General features: G+C 37.2%; 1 long non-coding RNA gene and 1 pseudogene across 2 annotated transcripts in view; one reads left to right on the top strand and one right to left on the bottom strand.

Moving 5' to 3' along the window:
• The window catches only part of LOC309860476, a 155,575-nt gene that overhangs the window by 6,158 nt on the left and 127,412 nt on the right, over positions 1-22,005 (top strand). The window contains exon 2 of the long non-coding RNA XR_014309395.1: positions 1,880-2,034. This is a non-coding gene — a long non-coding RNA (uncharacterized lncRNA). The remainder of the gene's footprint in view (positions 1-1,879; positions 2,035-22,005) is intronic.
• On the bottom strand, positions 3,589-4,095 carry LOC309860478 (large ribosomal subunit protein eL32 pseudogene; annotated as a pseudogene). The gene has a single exon. The product of its transcript is annotated as a large ribosomal subunit protein eL32 pseudogene (transcript).

A 22,005-nucleotide genomic window follows, 5' to 3' on the forward strand; every position in this document is an offset into this window, starting at 1 on the left:
TATGTGAGGGAAATTCCGGTTGGTCTAGTAAAACACCAGCCTAAAGGAAACTAAGTGCTAATTCCAGAAGCTGCCCACCTCTTCATGTTACAATAGAATAGAAATCATCCTGCTGTTCTTGTTATGTAAGGCAAATGGAACAGGGGGATAAGGGGATAGGGCAGCATCTGTGTACTTATCTGCATAGACATTAATGGTGAGGTCCTTTTCCCCCTGGGACCCTTTTTCTCAAGTCCAAAGCAGGCAAGGGATAAGTGAAGAAGTTTTCTTTGCTCTTCCTGAACTTATTAGGGTTTTAGCCTTGCTTCCTTTCCTGTCCTTAAGTTTCATCCCCTGAATAGGTTCAAAGCATAGATCTCCTTTAGCAGAAACAGGAGATTTTCTGTTCTTCATCCCCAAATTTTGTTCAGCATTCTGAAGTATAGCCTTTTGAAAGTCAGTGGGGGTAATTATTGATTCATTTTTCCTTTGCATCATGTGTTCTTTGAAGCAGTAAGCACTGAATGTGTTAGTCAACTTGAAGAAGAGAGTAAGATGAGATAAAGGAGAATAGCTCATGTCAGTTGGTCTCTCTCCCAGCCTCACTCCCCTGCACAACCCAACTAATGCCATGTGTGTAATTTCATCCAGCTAAACCAGCCACAATGGCTAGAAGAGAACAAATTACAAAGACAGCTTGGAGAACAAAGAGAATGTACCACTATGGTGAAGAAGATCATCAAAAGACCAATACCATTTATATTCCCTTTTTTATTTCCATAAAAATTCTTTCCCCAACTAGCAAAGCTTCTTACTGGAAAACCCTCTCCTTGAAGGTAGAATAATAAATATGAGATTTTTTTCCTCTAAAGGTAAAGTGTATTGTTCAATAGGTAAGTTCAAAGTGTGCTTTCTGACAACATCACAGAACTAGCTAGGTTTTATGATCTTCTGGTAGTGTTTATCATTTTTTTATCTTGCATACTGAAAGGATTTCAGCCAAGGTAAATGACACTAAAACTAATTTTGTGCCCTTCGTGGTATAGGATACACTAAAAATACCTAGTCACATTGATTCACATAGTCTGCTTAGATAAATTCAGCACATTTAAATTATCTTTAACAATAGTTTGGGGTGCTTGGGTGGCTCAGTTGGTTAAGCATCTGCCTTCAGCTCAGGTCCTGATCCAGGGGTCCTGGGATTGAGCCTTGCATCAGGGTCCCTGCTCAGTGGGCAGTCTGCTTCTCCCTCTGTGCCACCTGCCCCTGTGCTTGCTCTCTCTTTCTCTCAAACAAATAAATAAAACCCTTAAAAATAAAAATAGTGTGCTCTACACTCCCTTAACTGCTTGTTTAATATTGGAAGAACTTGTCCAATCTTCCTCTGAGCCTGCATTCTCTGATCCGTACAATAAAAAAAAATGATGAAAATTTCATGTTTTTTTTTTTATTAGATAGGACAGTAAATGTCATTGATTAGTGGAGTACCCAGCTAAATTAAATACTGAATGACTGTTGGACATTTTTACTTTTACTAATTGTTCTTTTATTTCTGGAAATTCTTTCCAGATTTCTTTGTGGATTCTTCTTTCTTTTTCCACCCCTTACATGTTAGCATGCTAAAAACATCTGCCCTTTATACTTTCAACTCCTATCTGTAGATTAATGGTGCAGGTATATACCACCAGCCCAGACTTGTACTCATATAGATGATTAGATCCAGTTGTTTTCTGGTTAGCCCCACCAGATGTGCAGCAGCCACTCCAAACTGTCTTAATATGAATTAAGATCTTTTAAAACCTCTTTTTGTCTCTAGATTCCAATATACTATTGAATGATGTCACTCTTCATTTTAAGGTTTCGCTTGAGATTTTCTTCCTTTATTTACCCCATCATTTAGGTCACCAAGGCCTGAAGTTGTACATCATGAACATCTTCATACCCACTGCTGTTACCTTGGTCCAGGACTTTATCATCTTTTACCTGTTTTATTATACCCGATACCTACCAGAATCCCTGGTCTCAGAAAGACAACCTCTAATACAAGTGCCAGAGGTGAGTCAAAAGCATAAATGTAATTATCATTCTCTGGAAAATCCGTAGTGGCTTTACAAAACAACGTCAACCTCTGGCTCTTTATATTTTAATCTAGTCAAACTCCTAGCCCTTCCGTTGCTATGGTGTCTTCTGCTAATATGCTACCATGTATTGTATACCAGACAACATGGAAGTCCCCAAACACAGTAAGCTGTTTTATGCTTCCATGCCCAGTCATAATCCTTAAAGTAGTTCTTCCTGCCTTGCCTGCCTGGCAAACAATTACTTATCATTTCTACTTCCTCCAAATCTACTTCAGGACTTGTCTTTCTTAAAGTATGTCCTAATTAGTTATTTTGTTGTTACAGAACATACTGTCTTTAGCATTCCCTTTTTGTGCTTCTCCTATATCCAGCTGTATCTTCTATTGAAGTATCAGTGAGTGGACTATTGGTTCCTTCTCTTTGTGTAGCAGTAGCATTAGGGAAATTGAGCTGGATTGATGGGAGACTCCTTGTTGGTCTAAACTATCTACGAAAAGCTATTTTTCTTTTTAGCAGTGATTGTTTTAGGGAAAGACTAGCCTAAGATATTTTGGAACTTTGAAATTAGAAAGAGGTTTCCCTGGGGACTGCTGGGAAAAACATTTTCTTACTTTTAAGAGAAAGACATAGAGATCTGGGTTTCCAATTTTGCTGAATGTGAAAGAGGAAATATGCTGCTAGCAACAATCTAAGGACAAAGCAGCCACATGAGAGGGCAAAACTAAGAAAAAAAAAAACTTAAGTTCTGTTGAACTGTTCACAAATAACAGTACTTCTCTACTTTTAGTTGTACAAACTCATATGTTATTGTTAAAGAAGCTTGAATTTGGATGCTTTTGAGTACAAGTAACCAGAAAAACCAAACTGAGAGAACCTACAAGTTCCTGCATTATTTAATTAGCTGTCTTTTCTTTCTGTTTTCTTGAAGGCAAGAACTTCATCTGTCTTATATGTGTAACTAAAGTCCAAGTTTTGAGCTTAAGAAATTGTATTTGATTAAAAAAAATTGATATATGAAAGAATTGATTTGCTTGATGTCTATATGGCTTTAAGCATTGGGGAAGGCTTTCTCACATATATTGTCTCATTTAATTTTCATAATTAATTTGTGAAAAAACTTTTTAATTTTATACGAATACTAGGTTATCATGAAGTGAATTTTAAAATGTCTATAACTATCAGATGACATGCAAAATAGTACTCAACATTTTATTTTTATTGTCTGACATGCATAGGAGAAGATGCTTTCAGCAAGGAGACTGAAGTATAGATATTTGGGGCAAGGATGAGGGTGGGACACGTTAGCCAGACCTATGAATTGGAACAAACTAGGAACTGTGAGGGGAACTGGTATAAATACAGAAAGAGATGATGACACGTAAGGCTCTATAGAACTTCAGGTCACATATAGTGAAATTTGGGGATATGGGTGATAAATACCTAGAAACTAGAGGAAGGGCATTTTCCTTATTCTGTGAAGAACACAGCATGACTCTAGCATAATAAAAAAAAATTGAAAGTAAGATTCTTTTTTTTTTTTTGTAGTTTTATGGTTTTATTAACACAAATATGACGTGCACAACAAGCTGTCTATTCATTTTCTTCACTGCGCAGCCTGGCATTGGGATTGGTGACTCTGATTGCCAGCTGGGCTGCTCTTTCCACAATAGCTTTGCGGTTCTTGGAGGAGACGTTGTGAGCAATCTCTGCACAGTAAGATTTGTTACACATCAGCAGCACTTCAAGCTCCTTGACGTTGTGCACTAGGAACTTCCTGAAGCCACTGGGCAACATGTGCTTTGTCTTCTTGTTGCTCCTGTAACCAATGTTGGGCATCAAGATCTGGCCCTTGAATCTTCTGCGCACCCTATTGTCAATGCCTCTTGGCTTCTGCCAGTTGCGCTTAATTTTGACATATCGGTCTGACTGGTGCCGGATGAACTTCTTGGTCCTCTTTTTAACGATCTTGGGCTTCACCAAAGGTCTGAGGGCAGCCATGATGCCCAGTAACAGATGGCTGCCACCTCCGCAGGCAGCGCCGAAGAAGAGTGAAAGTAAGATTCTATACAGAGTTCTCAAAAAGGTACTAACACCATTAGAAAACATGGATTCACAGAGAGTAAACATCAACAGATGAATGGATCAAGAAGATGTGGTATATATACACAATGGAATAATATGCAACCATCAAAAGAAATGAAATCTTGCCATTTGCGACAACATGGATGGAACTAGAGCGTATCATGCTTAGTGAAATAAGTCAAGCAGAGAAAGACAACTATCATATGATCTCCCTGATATGAGGAATTGGTGAGGCAACATGGGGGCTTAAGTGGGTAGGAGAAGAATAAATGAAACAAGATGGGATTGGGAGGGAGACAAACCATAAGTGACTCTTAATCTCACAAAACAAACTGAGGGTTGCTGGGGGGAGGGGGTTTGGGAGAAGGGGGTGGGATTATGGACATTGGGGAGGGTATGTGCTTTGGTGAGTGCTGTGAAGTGTGTAAACCTGGTGATTCTCAGACCTGTACCCCTGGGGATAAAAATATATGTTTATAAAAAATAAAAAATTAATTAAAAAAAAATCAACAAAGAGCTCAGAGGAAGGAAGAGATCATTTATGACTACACATGGGACTCTCTTAAGGATCCTCTCTAAAAACTCAGGGAATGTTCAGCAGTGATGTGGTTGGAGAAAATTTGTCAGGCAAATTTTATTTGTATCAGTTCAGGTGAACTTAAAAAAAATTCCTACAGACTGGTGAATCCTGGAAAAATAAAGTTACATTTGGTAAGTAGTGTCTGAGAAAATTACAGTATAGTTTTACCTTATGGAAGGCAATTTGAAAGAAAAAATGAGGTAGGTTAAGCTTTCCAGTATGGAAGAGGAATGGCATGGTCAATACGTCATTTACTGTATATATTTATACCCTTCTCACACTCAGTGGGAGAGGGGATGGCACAAGGACATGTATACTAGGAGAGGGACATCATCATTAAGAACACCCTAGAGTCTTCTCAGGTCAACTTTTTTTTTTTTTTAAAGATTTATTTGAGAGAAAGAGGGAACACAGAATGGGGGGTGTGGAGGGAGAGAGAGAATCCCAAGCCAAATCCATGGATGGAACCCAATGTGGGGCTCAGTCCTGACCCTGAGATCATTACCTGTGCTGAAACCAAGAGTCAGGCACTTAGCTGACTACAACACCCAGGCACCCCATCTCACCACAATTTTTATTGAATAAATTTCTCTGTGGAAAACAAATTCTTGCGTTATAGAACATTTATTAGTTTAACAGTTTATAAGACAAAATTCTAGTATTGCAGAGTAAGATGCCTAATTCACAGAGTATGCTAAGTGCCTATTTTAAATTATTTATCTTTGAAGATTTGATACTTTCACTTGTTATCTCTTGATCATGTCCAAAACATACTGCTAATATTCTATTGAGGATTCCTCACCCTTGGCACACATATATGCACATACATAGATATACACAAAGACATATACATCTGACATCATTAATCAAGTTTTATAGCAGGTGGTTTCTTCTAGCCAGAAATTATTTTCCATAATCTTACTTTTATTTGTCCCATATTAATAATTCTGTGGTTTTAGGATTAGAAATGACATCTTGCCTCAATTACCACTTCACAAATATCTGAGAAAGAATCAATAATGACTATAATGACAATTTGCAATCATTTGACTACCATTCGAATATATCATTTTCAAAGTAATACATTTCATAGCATTCATCATTCATGATTCTTTGCTTCCTAGGGCAATAAAGAGTAACAGTATAGAGTATATAGTGAAGGACAAAGATGCGAGGTGATGAAAGGTGTCAATAAAATAAGATTTGTCTCTTCATTGTTCTAAAGCAGTGGATCTCAGAGTATAGTCTAATGATGCCTAGGGGTCTCTGAGACCACTTTAGGGATCTGCACTGTCAAAACTATTTTCATTATAATACTATTATTGGCCTTTTACAATACCTTTCTTTCAGTATATACTGAAGTTTTTCAGAGGCTACATAACAGCATTTTTTCTGATGGGCTCAAATTCTTGTAAGAACTTAATTTGCTCAAATTTTTAAATTTCTCAGCTTTAATTTCGAATACATTAAATACTGGTAAATACAACTACTGCTATGCTATTCATTGTTTTTTTTTGAGGGTTTTTTAAAAAAAATTATTTATTTACTTGGCAGAGAGAGAGAGCACAGCTAGGCATTATGGCAGGCAGAGGGAAAGGGAGAAGCAGACTCTCCAGTGAGCAGACAGCCCAATGCAGGACTTGATCCCAGGACCCTGGGATCATGACTTGAGCTGAAGGCAGATGCTTAACCGACTGAGCCACCCAGGCACCCTCTGTGCTATTAGTTGTTTAAAAATAGAATATTCAGACCACAAAACACAAAAACTCTGATTTGTAGTGTTTGCTGATTTTCCATGATCTGATTACTCCTGTGACAGTAGATTTCAACCTGCCAAGGTGATGTCACTGAACGCAAAATATGGAGTAGTCACACACAGTCAGCTCTTGTGAGCCAGTATGAACTGGCTTCAGTGCATCACTGTATATAATCCAAATAAACAAAAGACCTTTATGATGAGGGAGCAGGAGGTTGGCTGAGGACAGAGCAAAAGCTGGCGTCTTACACCCCCCTCTCCACCCGCTCCCCTCCGTAATATGTGTAGCATTCCTCAAGCACCCTTGACTGCCATGAACAATAAACAAATAGTTAACTTGCAGAGATCACAATCCTGCAGGACAGGAATCTCCCTTGCTCTACAGATGTCCTAGAGATCTACAAACAGGGGGGTTACCTTATCAATAGCACAAATTTCCAGAGGCAAATAACTCAGTTCCTTAAGCCCTAATGTCTCCCTCCCCATCATAAACGAAACTGGAGGAGGCTGAGGTAGAAGGGAATGTAAGTGATAGCAGGTTCATAACACCCCACCAAGAATCTCCCAACTGTCTTGTTGTTAATGGCTGACCTAAAGACGACATTGATCAAGCTACAAGGGCAAGGCCTCCCCCCAGCACCTTGTAGGCCCTCTTTAACATATGAAAACACTCCTTGAAACCTCCCTTCCCCTCACCTTCCCCCAACCGCAAGGTATATAACCTGCCTACCCTCACAATCCGGGGCAGCAGCTCTTCCTGCCCATGGGTCCTGTCCCCGTGCTTTAATAAACCACCATTTTGCACCAAAGATGTCTCAAGAATTCTTTCTTGGTCATCGGCTCCGGACCTCAGCCCACCGAACCTCACCTAGGTTCTAGAACTTTATCATTTAGAGTCACTAATTTTTAAAGGTATTAAGAGGTTCTGTGTGAAAAAGTTTGAGAACCACTGATCTCTTATTTGCACCAAATGATTCACTGATAGTATTGACTTAGGGAAAGTTTTCTCAGGTATAGAAGCCAGCCATTTTTGTGATTTTGTTTTCCCCTTTATTCTGTGGTCCTTTACTAAAACCCACAATTTTTTTTAAATATTTTATTTATTTATTTGACAGACAGAGATCATAGATAGGCAGAGAGACAGGCATAGAGAGAAGGGGGAAGCAGGCTCCCCGCTGAGCAGAGAGCCCGACGTGGGGCTTGATCGCAGGACCCTGAGATCATGACCTGAGTGAAGGCAGAGGCTTAACCCACTGAGCCACCCAGGGACCCCCATAAAACCCACAAATTTAATTAGGTCTTACATATAAAAGAAGAAAATGTTCCTTTTACTGTGGTCCCAAAGCACTTTTTACCTATCTCAAATACAACGATTATGTGTGAAACTATCTCCCTCACTAAATAGTAATCTGGGACTTCACTGTTTCCTTTGTGTCTATTTTGTTTGTTAAATGAATAAATGAATAATGAGTCTGAATTACTATTTTATGATTTTTAGAGCATTTACATTTTAAAGAGAACCATGATGAGGATAATCCATTCTGCATAGGAAGTAATGGAACCATTATTAATAGTGAACTTACACTTTGTAAAGTCGAGCTAGCTATAGGGGATTCACATTATGTATTTTTTATAAGTTGTCAAAATTCAGAAATTGAGTTTGCTGTGTTATAGTTTTTCTGTTATGAGGAGAAAGCTTATAGTTTTAAATTTAAAGCTTCTAGCATTTAATAGAAAATAATAAAGAAGTGGGAAGAAAATTTTGAAGGTAATGTATATGTTTGTGGCATAAAGAGTGGTGATGGTTTCATGGGTGTATACTAATCTCCAAATTTATCAAGTTTTTTTTTTTAAGATTTTATTTATTTATTTGACAGAGAGAGAGAGACCACAAGTAGGCAGAGAGGCAGCAGAGAGAAAGAGGAAACAGGCCAAAGGCAGAGGCTTAACCCACTGAGCCACCCAGGTGCCCCATTTACCAAGTTTTATATATTAAATATGTATAGTTTCTTGTATGTCAATCATACATCAATAAAATGGGTTAAAGAAGAAAAAAAGTTAAATACTTTGTTAAGCAATACATAAGAGAACACGTTATTTCTTAAAATGCCTTCAGATGAATTTACTCCATAATATTAACTGACTGCATATGTAACAACCTTTTATGAATTTTCTAGACAATTTATTTCTTTCTTAGATTTTTTAACTTTCTTTGTAATGATTAAGATATGACCTTGAGAGACCATAGCTAAAATACACCAAAGAAGTAAGAGTAGAGAAAAATATGTAAAAGAGAAAACTTTTGAATAACAATGCAACTGGTCCTCCTAGTTTTGCAAATCCCAGGGTAGAAATTTTAGGTTTTTTTTTTTGTTGTTGTTTTCAGCACTTTACAACAAAATAGCCAGGTATGACATGCCTTGCTGAGAATTCGAGGAATTCATATTTAATTGTCTCATCTAAAAGATTAAGTTTTCTTAGACTTGTACATTTTATTTAACCTTTCTGGCTCCATGTTGCTATTCATAAATAGATATACCCTTCCAAATCTACCATATAATTCATCATTCATGGGAATTCATCATTTTGGGGGAATTTTTTTCATAGTGAGGATAGTTTTTAGTGTATGAATGTAATTATTGGTAGATTTCTCAGCCAACACACAAAAATGCAAATGAGTTATATCACTGAAATAACCAGCCAGAATGCATAAAGATCATGCTCTTCGAACATCCAAAATGTGTTCTGTAGAACATTGATTTCAGGAGGTACTGAGTGGCTCAGTTGGTTAAATGTCTGCCTTCAGCTCAGGTCATGATTCTGGGGTCCTGGGATCTAGTCCCAGCATCAGGCTCATTGTTTGGTGGGGAGCCTGTTTTTCCCTCTCTCTCTTCCCCTCCTGCTCCTGTTCTTCCACACAAAAGCTTGCTTTCTCTCTCTGTCTCTCTCAAAAATAAATAAAATCTTTTAAAAAAGAACAACAACAAAAAAGAACATTGATTTTAGAAATGTTACATAGATGTTAAGACATTTTATCTGTATTCAAATGTATTTGGGAATGTCATGATTAAATAAAATTTAATAAATTGCTGAAGAACTTCTTAGAACAATAACTGTATTATTCTAGTTATACATCTACAAGGGAAGGCATATAAAATGTTGTTTTCCAATTCTATGACTATGAAGTACATTTTTTTATACAGAATATCCTGCAGAGACACACTTTAAGAGCCTTTGTAATATGTACATTCCAGGTGGGATATTTTAATAGTGAATGAGGGCATTAAAAATAGTTAAATAATATTTTGAAATATTAATTGGTTAGCCAACAAATTTGTCTTTCTTGGTGGTCCTATAAAATTATTCTATTTAATACTAACTTTTGAAAATTATTATTATAAAAATTTAAAAATGCATATTCCTATACATTAGAGTTTAAAAAACCTTATTTTTACTGATTATGTAAATTTTATAAACAACATAAGTATATAATTATTGTTCATATATATTTATGCTATTTGATCTATAGTTCAGCTATTTTTTCCTAATATTTTCTTTTATGTTTTTCTATATGTTTTTTCTATGTTTTTCTACATTTTTCTATATGTTTTTAATATGGCCTCAGTTTTAAATCTTTGATAAAATCGCAATTATTTATTTATTATTATTATTTTTTTAAGATTTTATTTATTTATTTGACAGACAGAGATCACAAGTAGGCAGAGAGTCATGCAGAGAGAGAGAAGAAGGGAAGCAGGCTCCTTGTCAAGCAGAGAGCCTGATGTGGGTTTCAATCCTTAGGACCCTGAGATCATGACCTGAGCGTAATGCAGAGGCTTTAATCCACTGAGATACCCAGGCGCCCCACAATTTTTTAATCATTACATTTTATAAGTAATATGTTTGAAATTTAAAAATCTTTTTTATAAATTACAGTATTTCTTTTTATTTTTAAAAACATTTTTTATTAACATATAATGTATCATTTGCCCCAAGGGTATAGGTCTGTGAATCATCAGGCTTACACATTTCATAACACTCACCATGAATGTCCATAAATGTCTAATGTTTATAACCTAGCCACCCTATCCCTACTCCCCCACCCCCCAGCAACCTTCAGTTTGTTTCCTGAGATTGAGACACTTACGGTTTGTCTTCTTCCTGATCCCATCTTGTTTCATTCAGTGTGAGACAGGAATCCATCAAAATCCTTGAGGAGAACACAGGCAGCAACCTCTTTGACCTCAGCCACAGCAACTTCTTCCTAGAAACATGACCAAAGCCAAGGGAAGCAAGGGCAAAAATGAACTATTGGGACTTCATCAAGATCAAAAGCTTTTGCACAACAAAGGAAATAGTCAACAAAACCAAAAGACAACTGACAGGATGGGAGAAGATATTCACAAATGACTTATCAGATAAAGGACTAGTATCCAAAATTTATAAAGAACTTTATCACACTCAACACCCAAAGAATGAATAATCCAATCAAGAAAGGGGCAGAAGACATAAACAGACACTTCTGCAAAGAAGACATCCTGATGGTGAACAGACACATGAAAAAATGCTCCACATCACTCAGCATCAGGGAAATACAAATTAAAACCACAATGAGATACCACCTCACACCAGTCAGAATGGCTAAAATTAACAAGTCAGGAAATGATAGATGTTGGTGAGGATGCAGAGAAAGGGCGACCCTCCAATACTGTTGGTGAGAATGCAAACTGGTGCAGCCACTCTGGAAAACAATATGGAGATTCCTCATAAAGTTGAAAATAGAGCTACCCTACAACATCGCATTACTGGGCATTTACCCTAAAGATACAAATCTAGTGATCTGAAGGGGCACGTGTACCCGAATTTTTATAGCAGCAATGTCCACAATAGCCAAACTATGGAAAGAACCTAGATGTCCATCAACAGATAAATGGATAAAGAAGATGTGGTATATATCTCTGTGTATACACACACACACACACACACACACACAATGCAGCAATCAAAAGAAATGAAATCTTGCCATTTGCAACAACATGGATGGAACTAGAGGGTATTATGCTGAGTGAAATAAGTCAATCAGAGAAAAACAATTACCATATGATCTCTCTGAGATGAGGAATTTGAGAGGCAGGGCAAGGGGTTGTTGGGGAGCAGGGAAGGAAAAAAAATTGTATTTCTAAAAGAGAATATAATCTCTCTATAAGTGCTTTATAAACTCAGAACAAACTCTCCTAAAAGTAATATATTAAAATTCTAATTTTATTTTTTTAATTGATGTGTGAATATATTAAGTCAAATGTCTCTTTCACTATCTTGGATACTTGTTCTTGGTAATTTTCTAAAAACAAACTTTATTAAATGTTTTCTCAGTTTGTGACACTTTTGAAAGGTCTGCCAAATGTTGAGACTAAAAAATCATAGATTTTCTCAATTTTATCCATTTTCAGTATAGATCAATTTATACACTTAAAAGTGCTCTGGGGCAACTGGCTCAGTTGGCTAAGTGTCCCACTCTTGATTTCAGCTCAGGTCATGTTCTCAGGGTCATGGGATCAAGCTCTTCATAGGGCTTCATACTCAACAGGAAATCTGATTGTCTCTTTCCCTTTCCTTCTGTCCTTAATGGCCTCCACCGCTGTCCTCGCACTTATACTCTCTCTCTCTCTCTCAAAAAATAAATAAATCTTTTTAAAAAAACCTTCTCAGGACGCCTGGGTGGCTCAGTTGGTTGGACGACTGCCTTCGGCTCAGGTCATGATCCTGGAGTCCAGGGATGGAGTCCCGCATCGGGCTCCCAGCTCCATGGGGAATCTGCTTCGCTCTCTGACCTTCTCCTCACTCATGCTCTCTCTCACTGTCTCTCTCTCAAATAAATAAATAAAATCTTTAAAAATAAATAAATAAATAAATAAAAATTTAAAAAACCATCTCAAATTTTTTCCTAAAAAAGCAAGATATTCTGAAGCATAATTTTGGAAATACAGAATTTCCAAATTAAGTGTATATTTCATTTCATAATTTATCATTTGCTTTCTTGATAAATTTGAAGATTTTGCTGTTTTCAAATATCTTTTTAATACTGAATTTGCTAAAATTTGCTAAAAGTGTCAAAACTTAAGGGTTGTTAAGTTTCGCCACTCTCTTTGTGGATTGCTTTAATTACAAATTGCCAATTCATTATGAACAAATGGAACTAAAATTTAGAAGGCATAAAAAAAAGACAAAAAATTTAGAAGACACATAACACAGTTTTAACTTAAAACTTCTCAAAGGTTCAAACATGTCTATGTTCTGTTGAAAAGCAGCAAAGAGAAAACTTACAACAAAATCTCCTCTTTTTGAAGATTATTTATAGAATTCAACTTTAGGGGCGCCTGGGTGGCTCAGTGGGTTAAGCCGCTGCCTTCAGCTTAGGTCATGATCTCAGGGTCCTGGGATCGAGTCCCGCATCGGGCTCTCTACTCAGTGGGGAGCCTGCTTCCTCCTCTCTCTGTCTTCCTCTCTGCCTACTTGTGATCTCTCTGTGTCAAATAAATAAATTAAAAAAAAAAAAAGAATTCAACTTTATTTTGTAATTTAGTTCTATAGTTATTTTGAACAGATACAAAATACATGAAATTTTTGACTTAGTGGTTTCTATTTCATAGTGGTTTGTATTGGTAGAATATTGCAGATTTTTGGCTTACAATTAGGAGTTTGGGCATAGAACAAAGAGTTTCATGTTCATTTAACTTATTAGGAATATTGTTTTTGCCATGAAGATGATTTCATAAAAAATTTATGATCATTGCAAAACCATTTTATCTTTCATGTTGAACTTTCTAATTACTATAGAAACATATTTATAATAATATTAGATATTTCACTTAAATAGAATGAAATAACAAACATTGATTTTCTATTGAAGCATCCTTGATTCTGATATAATATTTGAATCATCTAAATATTTATGTTCTTTTTCTACTGAGGCAATCGTATTAACAGCAATTGCTTCATAATTCATGCATAGGTAAATGAACAAAATTAATTTTAAAAAACTATCATTTAAGCTAAATGAAAATCCTATCTTCACAGAGTAGTATTAAAAATGAAATCTGCAGCTATATTTAAAAATTCTCACCTTTAGAAATAATTTAAAAATATTTAGTAAATTTTCAATTAAGTGCTAAATCTTTTTTAGTAAATGTTGTTTTCCTTTGATCTGTAATACCACTATGCCTCCCTACTCTTACTTAAGTTTATGTTAAATCTGTTAAATGATGACAATTACCAGTTTTCTTTAGAAATGAAAATTCTGTATTTTTTAAATTGAACATGCACATTTTAGGCTCATAGTTGCATTAAAAATTTATTGGAAAATAAAAGTGTTAATGAAAAGTAGAATGACATGTCTCCAAAGGCAAGGGAAACAAAAGCAATAATGAACTTTTGGGACTTCAAGATAAAAAGCTTCTACACAACAAAGGTAACTATCAACAAAACTAAGAGGCAACCCACAGAATAGAAGATATTTGCAAATGATATTAGAGATAAAGGGGTGGTATCTAAGATCTTTAAAGAACTTCTCAAACTCAACAACCAAAAAAACAAGTCAAAAAATGGGCAGAACACATGAACAGACATTTCTCTGAGGAAAGCATGCAAATGGTACATGAAAAAATGTTCAACATCATTAGCCATCAGGGAAATTGAAATCAAAACCACACTGAGATACCACCTTACACCAATTAGAATGGACAAAATTAATAAGGCAGGAAGTAAAAAATGTTGGCAAGGATGTAGAAAAAGGGGAACCCTAATGCAAGCTGGTATAGCCACTTTGGAAAACAGTATAGAGATTCCTCAAAAAGTAAAAAAATAGAGCTACTCTATGACCCAGCAATTGCACTACAGGGTATTTACCCCAAAGGTACAGGTGTAGTGAAAAGAACGGGCACATGCACTCCAATGTTCATAGCAGCAACATCCACAACAGCCAAACTGTGGAAAGAGCCAAGATCCCCTTCAACGTATGAATGGATAAAGAAGATGTGGTTCATATATACAATGGAATATTTCTCAGCCATTAGAAAGGATGAATACCCACCATCTAGTACTACAGGGGATTATACTGAGGGAAATAAGTCAAGCAGAGAAAGACAATTATCATAGGGTTTCACTCATATGTGGAATATAAGGAATAGCATGGAGGACATTAGAAGAAGGAAGGGAAAAATGAAGAAGGGAAAATGAACCATGAACACCTATGGACTCTGGGAAACAATCTGAGGGTTTCAGAGGGGAGGGGGTGGGAGGATGGGTTGGCCCAGTGATGGGTATTAAGGAGGGCAAGTGTTGTAATGAACACTGGATGTTATATGCAAATAATGAATCATGGAACATTAAACCAGCAGCTAATGAAGTACTGTATGGTAACTAACATAACATAATAAAAACAAAAGTAGAATACATTTTAGATGTTAACTATAGAATACAAAACATCTGTAGCAAGATATGTAGATATAGTCTAATATAGGACTGCTCAACATTTATTTTTCATATGCATGATACATTTTCCACTGACACAACAGACAAATGGATCATAGTTTTGTACATCACAGAGTTGGCATGAGCAACAGTGCAACTGGCTGGCACATCAAGTAGCCAGAAAGTGCAGCAGCAGTGAACACTTCTCCAACCTCCAATAATGACCAAAAGGTATTAACTTATTCTGGCTTGTTATGCTAAAGATCACTTTATCAGCCATTCTTGGAAGAGAACTGTAAAATATGATGCTAAGTCTAGATTATATAAAGAAAAGTGAGCCTGGTTCCCTCCTGCAGACTTTCCCATTTAACTGTGACTAATCTAAGGACTGTTACTACATACATCTCACATGTTATTAGACAAGAAGATGACAGAACCTGGATGTACAAAATGGAGGCTCATCAAAGACATCTGGGAAGTAAATGGTTAACATGCTGGCCTGCATTCTATATTTTTACTTAATTATAGGGAGGCATCCTCAAGGGAGGAAGAAGTTGAACTTGTCAAATCGCTTTATAAACGTGGCAATGTCTTCCTACTGGCAAACACAATAGTGGTTTTTGCTGGAGAGTCTTTATCTTTGGAATGCTTTTAACTGTGTATGCCTCATCTATCTGCGATTGCTTATGGCAAACAAGTCTGGAATGTACAGATTTATGGGGTATGCCTCCCTGAGAAATGCTACAGAAGATATGCAATTATATAAGGATTAATGGAGATGTTTCCTGATGAAAATGGCTCCTTCCATGTAAGATACAGTATATTTGGCACCAGAGTGCATCATGTTGCAACAAGGAAGGACCTGGAGAGTGTGTTAGAGAACCAAGACCCTTCCTCTTGTGCCAGTACTTTGCAATTGCTATGTCCTTGAAATTAATTGGTAAATCTTTATACTAAGTAAAATGTTGGGTTTATGTAAGTCTTACTGGAAAATCTAATCCTTTAAGTTATTATATCATTTTAGAACATTTTGTTGCAGCTACTAATTGTAGCACTTTTTTAAAATGAAAAATATGGAAATAGCTATACTCTGGGTCAACAGGCATAAGTCAGAACCATCTCCTGCATATACCTGGAGAGGGCAGACCTCTGATGGAGTCTGGTCTCTAAGACAGAAATCTGCCACCAGTAGCTCTAGCAATAGACATTCTCACACTCTGTTGCTTGGTATTGTTCAGAATGATGCTTTCCTCTTTCTGGACACCAACTATCCATCTTTTTATGACGTTAAATAGGGTGAACTATTGGCTGCTTCTTGGCAATAATGTTGAGTAATTGTTTGGTCCTGGCCTCACATTTCATTGCCTATTTTGACCCGTAAGTTTAATCCACAGTCATAGGTTTAACCATAGATGAGTCACCATCCAATTTGGTGAGTGTCAATAAGCATTTTATTTTATGTAGAACAGAATGTAGTAGAATACAATAGGAAGAACAGAATGAATAAGAAAATATAATGATACACTTACCTATACGTAAGTTTAGGAATTGCTTCATTATAATTTTGTTTTAGTTATTTATAGGCAGGTGTGTGTGTGTGTGTGTGTGTTTATGAAAGGTGTTTTTGATGGAGAGTCATGGTAAAAAAGTACAATATCATGGCTTCATTATGAAATAATATGCTAGAAAATTAAGCAGCCTTTGTTGAGAGTGCATTGTTTTGATGACTTAAGAACCATAATCTATCTTTGTATGGGATCAGCTCTGGTATCATATAGTATAAATATTTTATGTAGATAGACACTGGGGGAGAAAGCTTGCAAGGCTGGTCTCAACTTGAGACTTGACATTCAAATCTGAAATTGACCCCAGAAGATTCAGACTAACTTCTGACTAGCAAAAATACAACTTTTTTTTTTTAAGTCACCATAAAATCACAGGTTTTAAAATATCAAACAACTTTAACCAAATGATAATTGGAGTACAATGAGTCATTCACGTGTGGAAAAGATTTCCTATATCATACACTTGGGTTTTCAATTAAAAGAAAGGTACAATGTCAATGAGTATTTTACAGAACTTCAAAATGTCTTTTGGGGGAAAAAACAGTTGAATGAAACCACTACATGGGTATAGTGAGGAAGAAGAAAGTGAAGTTATCCTTTTAAATTTTGACCAAAAACTCCAACCAATGTGGTTTGTACTTTCTAAAATGCCATTATTGATAGAGGAGTCAAGATGGCGGAGAAGTAGCAAGCTGAGACTGCTTCAGCTAGCCAGAGATCAGCTAGATAGCTTATCTAAAGATTGCAAACACCTGAAAATCCATCGGCAGACCGAAGAGAAGAAGAACAGCAATTCTGGAAACAGAAAAACAACCGCTTTCTGAAAGGTAGGACCGGCGGAGAAGTGAATCCAAAGCGACGGGAAGTTAGACCCCGGGGGGAGGGGCCGGCTCCCGGCAAGCGGCGGAGCAACCGCGCACAAAATCAGGACTTTTAAAAGTCTGTTCCGCTGAGGGACATCAGTCCAGAGGCTAAACCGGGGCGAAGCCCATGCGGGTTCAGCGTGGCCTCAGGTCCCGCAGGGTCACAGAAGGATCGGGGGTGTCTGAGTGTCGCAGAGCTTGCGGGTATTGGAACGGGAAAGCCGGCTACAGAGACAGAGCCGACAGTAAGCTCACAGCTCGATGTTACCTTGAACCGATCGCAGGCTCGGTGAGCTCAGAGCGCGGCCGGAGGTCAGGCAGACGGGAGTAACTGGGCGCTGTTCTCTGAGGGCGCACTGAGGAGTGGGGCCCTGGGCTCTCGGCTCCTCCGGGCCGGAGACCAGGAGGCCGCCATTTGTGTTCCCGTCCTCCGGAACTCTACGGAAAGCGCTCAGGGAACAAAAGCTCCTGAAAGCAAACCCGAGCGGATTACTCACCCCGGCCCCCGGTAAGGGCGGTGTAATTCCGCCTGGGGCAAAGACACTTGAGAATCACTACAACAGGCCCCTCCCCCAGAAGATCAACAAGAAATCCAGCCGAGACCAAGTTCACCTACCAAGGAGTGCGGTTTCAATACCAAGGAGAGCAGCAGAATTCCAGAGGAGGAGAAAGCAAAGCACGGAACTCATGGCTTTTTTCCTGTGATTTTTTTTTTAGTCTTGCAGTTAATTTAATTTTTTCTTTTTCATTTTTTTTTCTTTTTTTCTTTTTCTTCTCGCCTTCGGGTAAAAATTTTTTTTTTTTAACTGTTACCTTTTTCTTTTTTAACGATTTTTTACTAGTTTATCTAATATATATATTTTTTCTTTTTTACATTTTTCTCAGGTGTTTTCTTTTTTTAAAAAAATTTTTTTTCTTTTCTTTTTTTTTCTTTCTTCCTTTTTGAACCTCTTTTTATCCCCTTTCTCCCCACTCACGATTTTGGATCTCTTCTAATTTAGTTAAAGCATATTTTCCTGGGGTTGTTGCCACCCTTTTAGTATTTTACTTGCCCCTTCATTTACTCTTATCTGGCCAAAATGACAAGACGTAAAAATTCAACGCAAAAAAAAGAACAAGAGGCAGTACCAAAGGCTAGGGACCTAATCAATACAGACATCGGTAATATGTCAGATCTAGAGTTCAGAATGACAATTCTCAAGGTTCTAGCCGGGCTCGAAAAAGGCATGGAAGATATTAGAGAAACCCTCTCGAGAGATATAAAAGCCCTTTCTGGAGAAATAAAAGAACTAAAATCTAACCAAGTTGAAATCAAAAAAGCTATTAATGAGGTGCAATCAAAAATGGAGGCTCTCACTGCTAGGATAAATGAGGCAGAAGAAAGAATTAGTGATATAGAAGACCAAATGACAGAGAATAAAGAAGCTGAGCAAAAGAGGGACAAACAGCTACTGGACCACGAGGGGAGAATTCGAGAATTAAGTGACACCATAAGACGAAACAACATTAGAATAATTGGGATTCCAGAAGAAGAAGAAAGAGAGAGGGGAGCAGAAGGTATACTGGAGAGAATTATTGGGGAGAATTTCCCCAATATGGCAAAGGGAACGAGCATCAAAATTCAGGAGGTTCAGAGAACGCCCCTCAAAATCAATAAGAATAGGCCCACACCCCGTCACCTAATAGTAAAATTTACAAGTCTCAGTGACAAAGAGAAAATCCTGAAAGCAGCCCGGGAAAAGAAGTCTGTAACATACAATGGTAAAAATATTAGATTGGCAGCTGACTTATCCACAGAGACCTGGCAGGCCAGAAAGAGCTGGCATGATATTTTTAGAGCACTAAACGAGAAAAACATGCAGCCCAGAATACTATATCCAGCTAGGCTATCATTGAAAATAGAAGGAGAGATTAAAAGCTTCCAGGACAAACAACAACTGAAAGAATTTGCAAATACCAAACCAGCTCTACAGGAAATATTGAAAGGGGTCCTCTAAGCAAAGAGAGAGACTACAAGTGGTAGATCAGAAAGGAACAGAGACCATATACAATAACAGTCACCTTACAGGCAATACAATGGCACTAAATTCATATCTCTCAATAGTTACCCTAAATGTGAATGGGCTAAATGCCCCTGTCAAAAGACACAGGGTATCAGAATGGATAAAAAAACAAAACCCATCTATATGTTGCCTCCAAGAAACTCATTTTAAGTCCGAAGACACCTCCAGATTTAAAGTGAGGGGGTGGAAAAGAATTTACCATGCTAATGGACAGCAGAAGAAAGCAGGAGTGGCAATCCTTATATCAGATCAATTAGATTTTAAGCCAAAGACTATAATAAGAGATGAGGAAGGACACTATATCATACTCAAAGGGTCTGTCCAACAAGAAGATTTAACAATTGTAAATATCTATGCCCCCAACGTGGGAGCAGCCAACTATATAAACCAATTAATAACAAAATCAAAGAAACACATCAACAACAATACAATAATAGTAGGGGACTTTAACACTCCCCTCACTGAAATGGACAGATCATCCAAGCAAAAGATCAGCAAGGAAATAAAGGCCTTAAACGACACACTGGACCAGATGGACATCACAGATATATTCAGAACATTTCATCCCAAAGCAACAGAATACACATTCTTCTCTAGTGCACATGGAACATTCTCCAGAATAGATCACATCCTCGGTCCTAAATCAGGACTCAACCGGTATCAAAAGATTGGGATCATTCCCTGCATATTTTCAGACCACAATGCTCTAAAGCTAGAACTCAACCACAAAAGGAAGTTTGGAAAGAACCCAAATACATGCAGACTAAACAGTATCCTTCTAAAGAATGAATGGGTCAACCGGGAAATTAAAGAAGAATTGAAAAAAATCATGGAAACAAATGATAATGAAAATACAACGGTTCAAAATCTGTGGGACATGACAAAGGCAGTCCTGAGAGGAAAATATATAGCGGTACAAGCCTTTCTCAAGAAACAAGAAAGGTCTCAGGTACACAACCTAACCCTACACCTAAAGGAGCTGGAGAAAGAACAAGAAAGAAACCCTAAGCCCAGCAGGAGAAGAGAAATCATAAAGATCAGAGCAGAAATCAATGAAATAGAAACCAAAAAAACAATAGAACAAATCAACGAAAGTAGGAGCTGGTTCTTTGAAAGAATTAATAAAATTGATAAACCCCTGGCCCGACTTATCAAAAAGAAAAGAGAAAGGACCCAAATAAATAAAATCATGAATGAAAGAGGAGAGACCACAACTAACACCAAAGAAATACAAACTATTATAAGAACATACTATGAGCAACTCTACGGCAATAAATTTGACAATCTGGAAGAAATGGATGCATTCCTAGAAACATATAAACTACCACAACTGAACCAGGAAGAAATAGAAAGCCTGAACAGACCCATAACCAGTAAGGAGATTGAAACAGTCATTAAAAATCTCCAAACAAACAAAAGCCCAGGGCCAGACGGCTTCCCGGGGGAATTCTACCAAACATTTAAAGAAGAACTAATTCCTATTCTCCTGAAACTGTTCCAAAAAATAGAAATGGAAGGAAAACTTCCAAACTCATTTTATGAGGCCAGCATCACCTTGATCCCAAAACCAGACAAGGATCCCACCAAAAAAGAGAGCTATAGACTGATATCCTTGATGAACACAGATGCGAAAATACTCAACAAAATACTAGCCAATAGGATTCAACAGTACATTAAAAAGATTATTCACCACGACCAAGTGGGATTTATTCTAGGGCTGCAAGGTTGGTTCAACATCCGCAAATCAGTCAATGTGATACAACACATCAATAAAAGAAAGAACAAGAACCATATGATACTCTCAATAGATGCTGAAAAAGCATTTGACAAAGTACAGCATCCCTTCCTGATCAAAACTCTTCAAAGTGTAGGGATAGAGGGCACATACCTCAATATCATCAAAGCCATCTATGAAAAACCCACCGCAAATATCATTCTCAATGGAGAAAAACTGAAAGCTTTTCCACTAAGGTCAGGAACACGGCAGGGATGTCCATTATCACCACTGCTATTCAACATAGTACTAGAGGTCCTAGCCTCAGCAATCAGACAACAAAAGGAAATTAAAGGCATCCAAATCGGCAAAGAAGAAGTCAAATTATCACTCTTCGCAGATGATATGATACTATATGTGGAAAACCCAAAAGACTCCACTCCAAAACTGCTAGAACTTATACAGGAATTCAGTAAAGTGTCAGGATATAAAATCAATGCACAGAAATCAGTTGCATTTCTCTACACCAACAGCAAGACAGAAGAAAGAGATATTAAGGAGTCAATCCCATTTACAATTGCATCCAAAACCATAAGATACCTAGGAATAAACCTAACCAAAGAGACACAGAATCTATACTCAGAAAACTATAAAGTACTCATGAAAGAAATTGAGGAAGACACAAAGAAATGGAAAAATGTTCCATGCTCCTGGATTGGAAGAATAAATATTGTGAAAATGTCTATGCTACCTAAAGCAATCTACACATTTAATGCAATTCCTATCAAAGTACCATCCATCTTTTTCAAAGAAATGGAACAAATAATTCTAAAATTTATATGGAACCAGAAAA

This window comes from Mustela nivalis (assembly GCF_964662115.1).
Source record: "Mustela nivalis genome assembly, chromosome: 2".
In the NCBI taxonomy this organism is placed as follows: Eukaryota; Metazoa; Chordata; class Mammalia; order Carnivora; family Mustelidae; genus Mustela; species Mustela nivalis.